Raw genomic sequence first — 7,777 nt, 5'->3', positions numbered from 1 at the left:
AGTGAAGAGAGATAAATAAACAGGTCCCCCAAACATCTGGACTAGAACAAGTGCTGTTCAATTTTTTCACAAATGATCTGGAGAAGAGGATGAACAGTGAGAAAGGAAAGGTTGTAGATAATCCAGAATTACTCTGAAGAGTTACAAAGGGATCTCAGAAAATTGGGTGACAAAATGGCAGGTGAAATTAAATGTTCACAAATGCAAAGTAATGCACATTGGAAAATGTAATCCCAACTATACATACAAAATTGTGGCTTCGAAATTAGATGTTACCTCTCAAGAAAGAGACCTTGGAATCACTGTGGATAGTTCTCTGAAAACATACTGGGTCAGACCAAAGGCCCATCTAGCCCAGTGTCCTCTCTTCTGACAGTGGCCAATGTCAGATGCCCCAGAGGGAGTGAACAGAACAGGGAATCATCAAGTTATCCATCCCTTCACCCGTTCCCAGATTCTGGCAAACAGAGGCGAGGGACACCATCCCTGCCCATCCTGGCTAATAGCCATTGATGGACCTAGCCTCCATGAATTTATCTAGTTCTTTTTTGAAACGTGTTATGGTTTTGGCCTTCACAAAATCCTCTGGCAAGGAGTTCCACAGGTTGACTGTGAGTTGTCTGAAAAAATACTTCTTTGTTTTAAACCTGCTGCATATTAATTTCATGTGGTAACCATTAGTTCTTGTGTTAGGAGGAGTAAATAACACTTCTGTATTTATTTTCTCCACAGAATAGAATATAGAAGAGAGAAGCATTGGTGTTGGCACCAGGGGCATGACGCCGGATTGCCACTGTACGCATCGGGGAGGGGCGACAGCGGGGGTGTCTGTGCTGTCACTGAGGGACAGTGTTGGCCTCTGTGGTGGGCATCATTGGTGTCCGTAGCAGCATGCAAGGCTCTTGTTATCTGTGTCGGTGACACCGGGGATGGCATGTCTGCAGGGGGAGGGGTGATGCTGGCTGTGATGGGGGACAGCGTTGGCGTCCATGGCAGCATGCGGGGCTCCTGGGGGCTGTGCCAGTGACACTGTCCTCTGGGCTGGGGTCGGCGTAGGGCTGCCCATACCAGTGGGGCACAGCCCTGGGTTTCATCGCCTGACGTGATTCCTGGAGGCCTCAGGCCCATCCTGGGGGCTGACAAGCCAGCGTGAGGCAGCACTACGGTCGGGCACCGCGCCCCATCCCCCCCGGCCCCGCCATCACTGTCCATGAATGGCTCTGTCAGGGAAGGGAGCGCGGTCGGACACCGCCTCAGAGGAGAGGGCGCCGTGCGCATGCGCGCTGGCCACTCCTGTCCGCGTGGTGGGAATCCTCGCGGCTTCCCCGGAGCCAGTTCCGGGCGCGTGACGTCAGGGCGCCGGCGCGTCCCGCTCCCATCCCGGCTTGACGCACGCGCAATAGCAGTCGGAGTGTAAGTCTCCATTTTGCTTCCCCCCTCCCACTCCCTACTCCTCAACAGCCGGAGCGGCTCAGGGTGGGGGAGGGCGATGGGGGGGAAGGGAGGAGTCGGGGACGCTCCGGTGCGGGCCGGGCGGGAAGCGCTGGGGCAGGGGGCGGAGGCCAGCGCGTGCTGGCGCCCCCAGGGGCAGGGCGCGCGCGGCTCTGGCGGTCCCCCCTCCCTCAGCGCGCGGCCTGCCGGGCGCGTGTGAGGAGTATCGGTGGGCTTGTCCCTGGTCTGCCGCGCGGCCGGTTCCGCGCCGGAGGCTCCCTCTCGATCGGGCAACCCAGCCACAGGGCAGGCTGGGTCCGTCGTCTGGGTGGGTGGCAGCTGCTTTCGGCCTTGTAACGGCCCGGGCGGGTCTTCTAGACGCCTCAGTATCTTTCCCGCCAGCTGCGCCCCTCCCCCCGCTCCTGGGCAGTTACCGACCCGCCCGCTTGAAACGGGAGTGGCCGTTTGTCAACGGCCGCCGCGTCGCACGGGTCACGTGAAAACGCCTCCGCGGGAGCCTCGCTGACTGACCCCGGCCCGCGGCGTTGGGTTTATTGCCGCAGGTACTGCGGAAGTGTTGGTATTTCTGCGGCACCACGGCAATTATTTTTCTATATTGTCATCTGTGGAGGGGGGCAAATTTAAAAAAACAAAACAAAAACCCCCGCCCGCAACCCCTCAACCTAGGTGCGGCATTTAGAATCCAGCAGAATCTCCTCCTGTTCTAGTCGCTTAAATTAAAATGTGGGTATAAAATAATAGCTCTTTACATCTTCCGAGTGCCTTGTAAACCTTAGCGAATCAATCAGATTTGACATAGCTCCTTAAATGTGAACTCAAAGGAATTTAATGGGAAAAAGCCTGCAGCGGTTGGACTGAGTGAGAGCTTGAAAATAAGAGTAGCGATAGTGTGTAGTTTTTTTTTTTAATGAGGAGGATATGTTTCTCTGGAGTACAAATTTAATTTTTGTCCTTGGTAAATTATTAACAACCCCATTAGGAAATTAATATGAAACTCCTAAGAACTTAGATGGAGGAATCAGTAAAATCATTTTGGTCATTTTGACCTTGGTTCAATGATGGGATTAGTTTAAATAACTTTGTGTGTGTGTGTAACATTTTAAAGTCATAGTTACTGGATGGAGAAAGGAAGGCTTCGGTATAACTCTTGGGACAATTAGATATAGTGTGTAATATAATTAAAAATCTTAAATTGCAACATACTTAAGCATGTATCTATAAAGTTCGCGTGAAAGATTAATTGCACACAATGGGCTCTGCCTGTAGGCAGATTTCTTAGTAATTTATTTTCAAATAGCTGATGTCAGTGATTTAAATAAGACATTCCAGAATATTATTTCTCTATGGTAGGATCTTGGCCACTTAATTTAAAATTGAATCATTGAAATGCCTAATAGAAAACTTGCACAAAGTACTTCACCTTTTTTCCCTTGGGCAAGATGTCTATGTCCAACACATAGTAGTTCCCTTGATTTTGTAACCTGTTTTTATATTCCGCTCCAATGCATTTTAAGTTATTCAGAAGTGGTTTAAATCTTTGAATGACAGTTGAGAAGTATTCTGATCTTTAAAAGTTACATTCTTATGTGCTGAAAAGAAATTCCACATAGACATTGGGTTTTGGTTTTTTTTTTTTTTTTTTGAATTTGAATGGTAGGTTTGGAGTTCTCATAAAAGCCGAATTTAGTTCACTTGTCAATTCTGCCACTTAGTGTGAAAGCTTTATCTGTTGCTTCTTTCAGTGTGGGTAGAAGATCATAGTTGATATTTAGACAGATCTCTTCTTGGAATGTTGTTGGATTCAGCCAACATTAGCTGTTATTGTTTCAGTGTGTGGAAGTTTTGATGTGAAATCTAATTAAATCCCTTTGCAAAGTCTTGTTAAAACGTGTTTTATAACACAGTTTTTTAATTGGTAATTTTACACTGGGGTTGTTTTAAGTGGATGATTGTTTGAGTTGTAGGCAGAGTCTATTCTTCAGATGTTTCTGCTTACTGTGTAAGTATAAAGGCTACAAGTTTGTCTCCTCACATCTATGTAAGGATTTACATGCATAATTCCCATGCATTGAGCAAAGAACATGAATCTAAACGTGTAGTAGGAGAAAAATGACTTACTTTTGCTGTCCTTGGAAAGCATACTTCCAGTCTCCACTGACTTTATTAATGCTACAGCTAATATATTTTTCATGCTTAAATATTCAGCAAATGCATTGTCACTTCTGTTTGCGTATATTGCATTCATACCTCTTCCTTTAATTCACTATACTGCACCAGGGAGCCCTTAGTTGGAATTATGATGCATTTTGCTAAGTGAAATCAGAAATATAGAAGATAGGGCTGGAAAAGACTACCTGGGTCATCTAGTATAACCTTTTGCGTAGAGCAGGATTATCCTTCTGTCTTGTAAATGATAACCTTGTATGTAAATGAAAGGATTTGTCTTTTTTTTTTTCCAGCTGTATTGCGTAGTAAATTCATATTCAGTTTTTCATCTGTCACCCAAATCCTTTTCTGCACACTCATTAAATAGATTTTTTTCTAAAGTTTAAACTTGCACTTAAATTTGCCTATTTCTTCAAAAACTCAGTTTTGTAGCCATTTTACTTTCTTAACTTATTGTATTACAGTAGCACCAATTTGAGCCATGGCCTCGTGGCTGCTCCCCTGAGGCTGGGAGAGGAGCCTTTAGATGTGGGCCGGCTTGAACCCCCCACCCTGGACCTATAGGTACAGTAACATCAAGGATCCCCAACTAGACTAGGCTCCCGTTGTGTTGGCACTGTGCACACATAGGGTGGGATTCACAAAGGTACTTAGGGTGCTAAGTCCCCTTTTAGGCACCATTGTGATTCACAAAACTCCCCCTTGGTTTCAGCCTAATTCTGTAGGCACTTCTAGTTGCTTGGTACCTCAGGTTTTGCAATAAAATATCTCGGGCCTATGTTTTTGTCTCTGAGCATATGCACTGCCGCTTCACTGGGTGCCTATCTCCTGCCTACACCTCAGTGCAATTCACAAGCTAGTTTGGCTGCCTAAGTTGTGTGTGGGATCTGATCCAGTAGGTATCCATAGAGGTTGCCTTACTCCACATGAGACTGACAGGATGTAAGAGGGTGGGAGGGAAATGGAGGAGCTCCTCTTTATATCCTTTTGGCGTAGTTAGACCTGACATTCATTACACCTAATACACAGTTTATGACAACAGTATCTGAAGGTATCATATGAGGTGTCATATAGAGACAGTTGACATAGTTTCAGAATTTTTGTAGTTGCTTTTACAACGTTTGTAACAGAATTGTGTATTTTCTATTTCACTTACAGTTCCTCTTCGAATTTAGAAAACTAGATCAAAAGCTATTACAGTTATGTTCATCTTGTCTCATTCTCTATCTTCCTGATAACTCTGTCAAAGAAGGTGATCAAGTTTATTACTCAATGTGTACTCTTTTTAGTGTGAACATTATATTCTATGAGCTTTCTTTAAGAAACCCACTCAACACAAAGTAGGTGTGGATTTAGCTTATATTTTGATGAGATCACAAATTATACATGTTTTTGCACCATTTGCTACTAATTTTACACATTGAAACATGATGTAGCCTAAGGGTTTACTGGAAAATTGACTTCAGTAATTTATTTTTGAGTTTTCCTAAAGTTACATAGTACGTTATTTTTGACTGGAATATAATTCCACAAACATAAAATAGAGAGATACAAATACACTACATGATATAGCACTATTAGGTTCGGCACTTACCCTATAAGGGATAATAAGCCGTTAATACCGAGCTGATTTGTCTATCAAGATTTGAAAGTTGTGAGTGATGAAAAAGCTGCTAATAGTGAACTTAGTTTTAGTGCAACTCTGTGTCATGGGTTGGCTGGCCCTTTAAAGAGAATTGGGCCTAGTTTCACCAGTGACATCTGATTTCCAGGTGATGCTGTGAGATCAGGGATCAGGAAATAGCTAGCGTCCTCATACCCGTCTTCATAAAAGATAGCGAGTAGTTCAGCTTGAGAGCTGCAGAGAATTTGAAAGCTCTTTCAGGAGTTCTTGTATCAAGGGAAAGAACCCAGCTCATATGTAATTTGCACATTAAAGGCGGGTTGAGTGTAATCCTGAAAGAAGCAGAAAGGCTCATGCAGGAGTTCCTGGTGGATGGGGTCTGCAGAGCAGTACTGCAGGGACCAGGTTAGGTTGGAAAGAGAGCAGAATGGCTCACTAGCACCCCCAATCAGATGACTTGCAGAGTGTAATTCTGGAGTGAATAGATGGTCTTTTGCAGGAGCCTCTGGGTTAAGTGAAAAAGGACAACTTCGTTTGTTGAAGAAATAAACAGAAGCTTTGAAGATAAGAGGACTGGAATGCTGTGGCTGGAGAATATTCTTTGGTGCACAGGCTGTTGAATTAGTGCACTGGTTTACACTCTGTTTATAGTGAAGTAACGGAAGAGTTCCAAAGTGATTGAGTATATTGCAATGGACTTTCAGTCCTCTTCATGTGAGCATAAACTCCACTTATAGTGACGTTCCACTCCATTAAAAGTGGATATCAGTGTGCTAAAACTCTAGGAATGTAACAATTATCAGATAACCATAACATTTTATTAGAATCTTTATCAACTCAGCCAAAGAAGAGAAGTTGCTGTGATTCAATGAAAGGAGGAATCCCTGGTTCGTGTCTAGTTTATAGCTGCTCTTGGTGTGGGTGTTGAAGAGCTGAGTCAGCTTTGCTGCTCCCCACTTGTGAAGGTATAGCCCCAGGTTGCTCCCCTTACAACTATTAGAAGTCTCCTGAAACTACATGAGGGTGAAGAGAGGCCCTGCTGTAGGAGATATTTTGCCAAGCAGACCCTCTCTTTTTTAGTGAAACTCTGCTTATAGAGAAATAGTGTTGGGAAAAGTGGTGAACCCCTTTAACTATGAGATGATTTCATTGTATTTGGCCAAATATAGTACAAAAAGCAGACTTGCATAATGAATATATACAATGGCTGACGTTATTTTGGGTCTGTTCTTGCACCATTGACCGTTTCATAATTGATTTAAATGGGGGAAAGATCAGGCCTGTTCTACAGTACAAGAAAGACCTATTGTGGCTCTCCCTCTCTATTCCAAACCCCTTGCCAAATTATTTTCCTTTCTGCCACCCATCCTGTTTCAAGTCTCCATATAATTTCTAGAGAAGAGTCAAAGGTAGGCAGGATGCTTAGCAGCCCTTGTTTAGGCTAGATATCTTTATTACAAAAATTAAATCTAAAAGAAAGTGTAACCACTTAATACTAAGTCATGAAAAAGGAAAAAAAATGTCTTGAATCTAAAAGTGGGCATAAATACACCTGAATAAATAATAATGCATGCTTCACTAGCCCTCATCCTGCTGTTCTAGCAGGACCTCCTCCACCACTGTGACTTATCACTGGTAAACATTCTCTTTGTAGTTGTATACACCAAAAAGCAATTACCAATGAGCAATATATAAACTTAACATTAAGTAGTGTGCCCAAAACAGCATTTGCTTTCATATAAATGGCAGCAGCTATAGGGAGATACGTTTGGTTGCCACTGCATTTTTCAGGGACACATGACATCCCCAGTCTCATGAAGAAACAGGCGAGAAAAATATGCATGCTTTATTTTTGCTAAATAGAGTAATAACGACTGTAAGTCACAGGTGAATCTTGAGTTTCTAAACCTGTGATTCCCCAACAGCTTCAGGCCAGGCTATTTGCCATCATGAAACCAAAACATAGACTATCAAATCCAAAGGTTCCTTGGGACTTCTCATGTCCTATCTTCTAACAGATTGACCCTGGAAAAATGCTGGTGCTGAAAATTAAGTACAAGTTTAACTGTTTTGCTGGATTGAGATCTAAATTAATGTAAATGATAATTCTCAGTTTATTTTTGCTTAGGCTGAAAATTGACTGAACAGTAAAGGCACTTCAAAAATGTAAAATTACCTGCAAGGGATAAATTTGGACTTTCAGTTTGCAACACAATGATTAGAAGTTTGTGTTCTGTTACTATGAATCATGTGATGATTCCCTGTACTAGAACTGATTTGGAAAAATGATTGGAATAATTTACAAAACAAAGTAAAATGGTCACTCACATTTCAAGTATGGCCAGATTTTACCTTGTTGCTTATCCTCCCAAACTCTTGTTCCTTTTGCTGCTACTGGAGTCTTGTCACCCCCACCCCTTAATATCTAGGTTTCAAATGCACAGTTTTTAGATATTTAATCCACATTATTTGGTATCCAGTGGATTCATCACGTATCTAATTAATATACAGTAGGAAAGCAACTAACTTTCTATA

The 7,777-nt window shown here is 43.0% G+C and overlaps 1 protein-coding gene across 15 annotated transcripts in view; it reads left to right on the top strand.

The window, feature by feature from the left end:
* The first annotated feature begins 1,343 nt into the window (after positions 1-1,343).
* FHIT (fragile histidine triad diadenosine triphosphatase) overlaps positions 1,344-7,777 on the top strand; it is a 1,100,422-nt gene continuing 1,093,988 nt past the window's right edge. For 2 of the 15 annotated variants that reach the window (XM_084634712.1, XM_084634713.1), the window contains exon 1: positions 1,369-1,413. The gene's annotated coding sequence lies outside the window, so the exon portion shown is untranslated. Of the gene's footprint in view, positions 1,414-1,621; positions 1,760-1,871; positions 1,995-7,777 lie in introns of those variants that run through there. The other 13 variants (XM_084634705.1, XM_084634714.1, XM_084634709.1 and 10 more) reach the window with 13 other exon arrangements.

The sequence above is a fragment of the Lepidochelys olivacea genome, assembly GCF_965140295.1.
Source record: "Lepidochelys olivacea isolate rLepOli2 genome assembly, chromosome: 7".
Classification (NCBI taxonomy): domain Eukaryota; kingdom Metazoa; phylum Chordata; order Testudines; family Cheloniidae; genus Lepidochelys; species Lepidochelys olivacea.
This window is presented reverse-complemented; position numbering and strand designations above follow the sequence as displayed.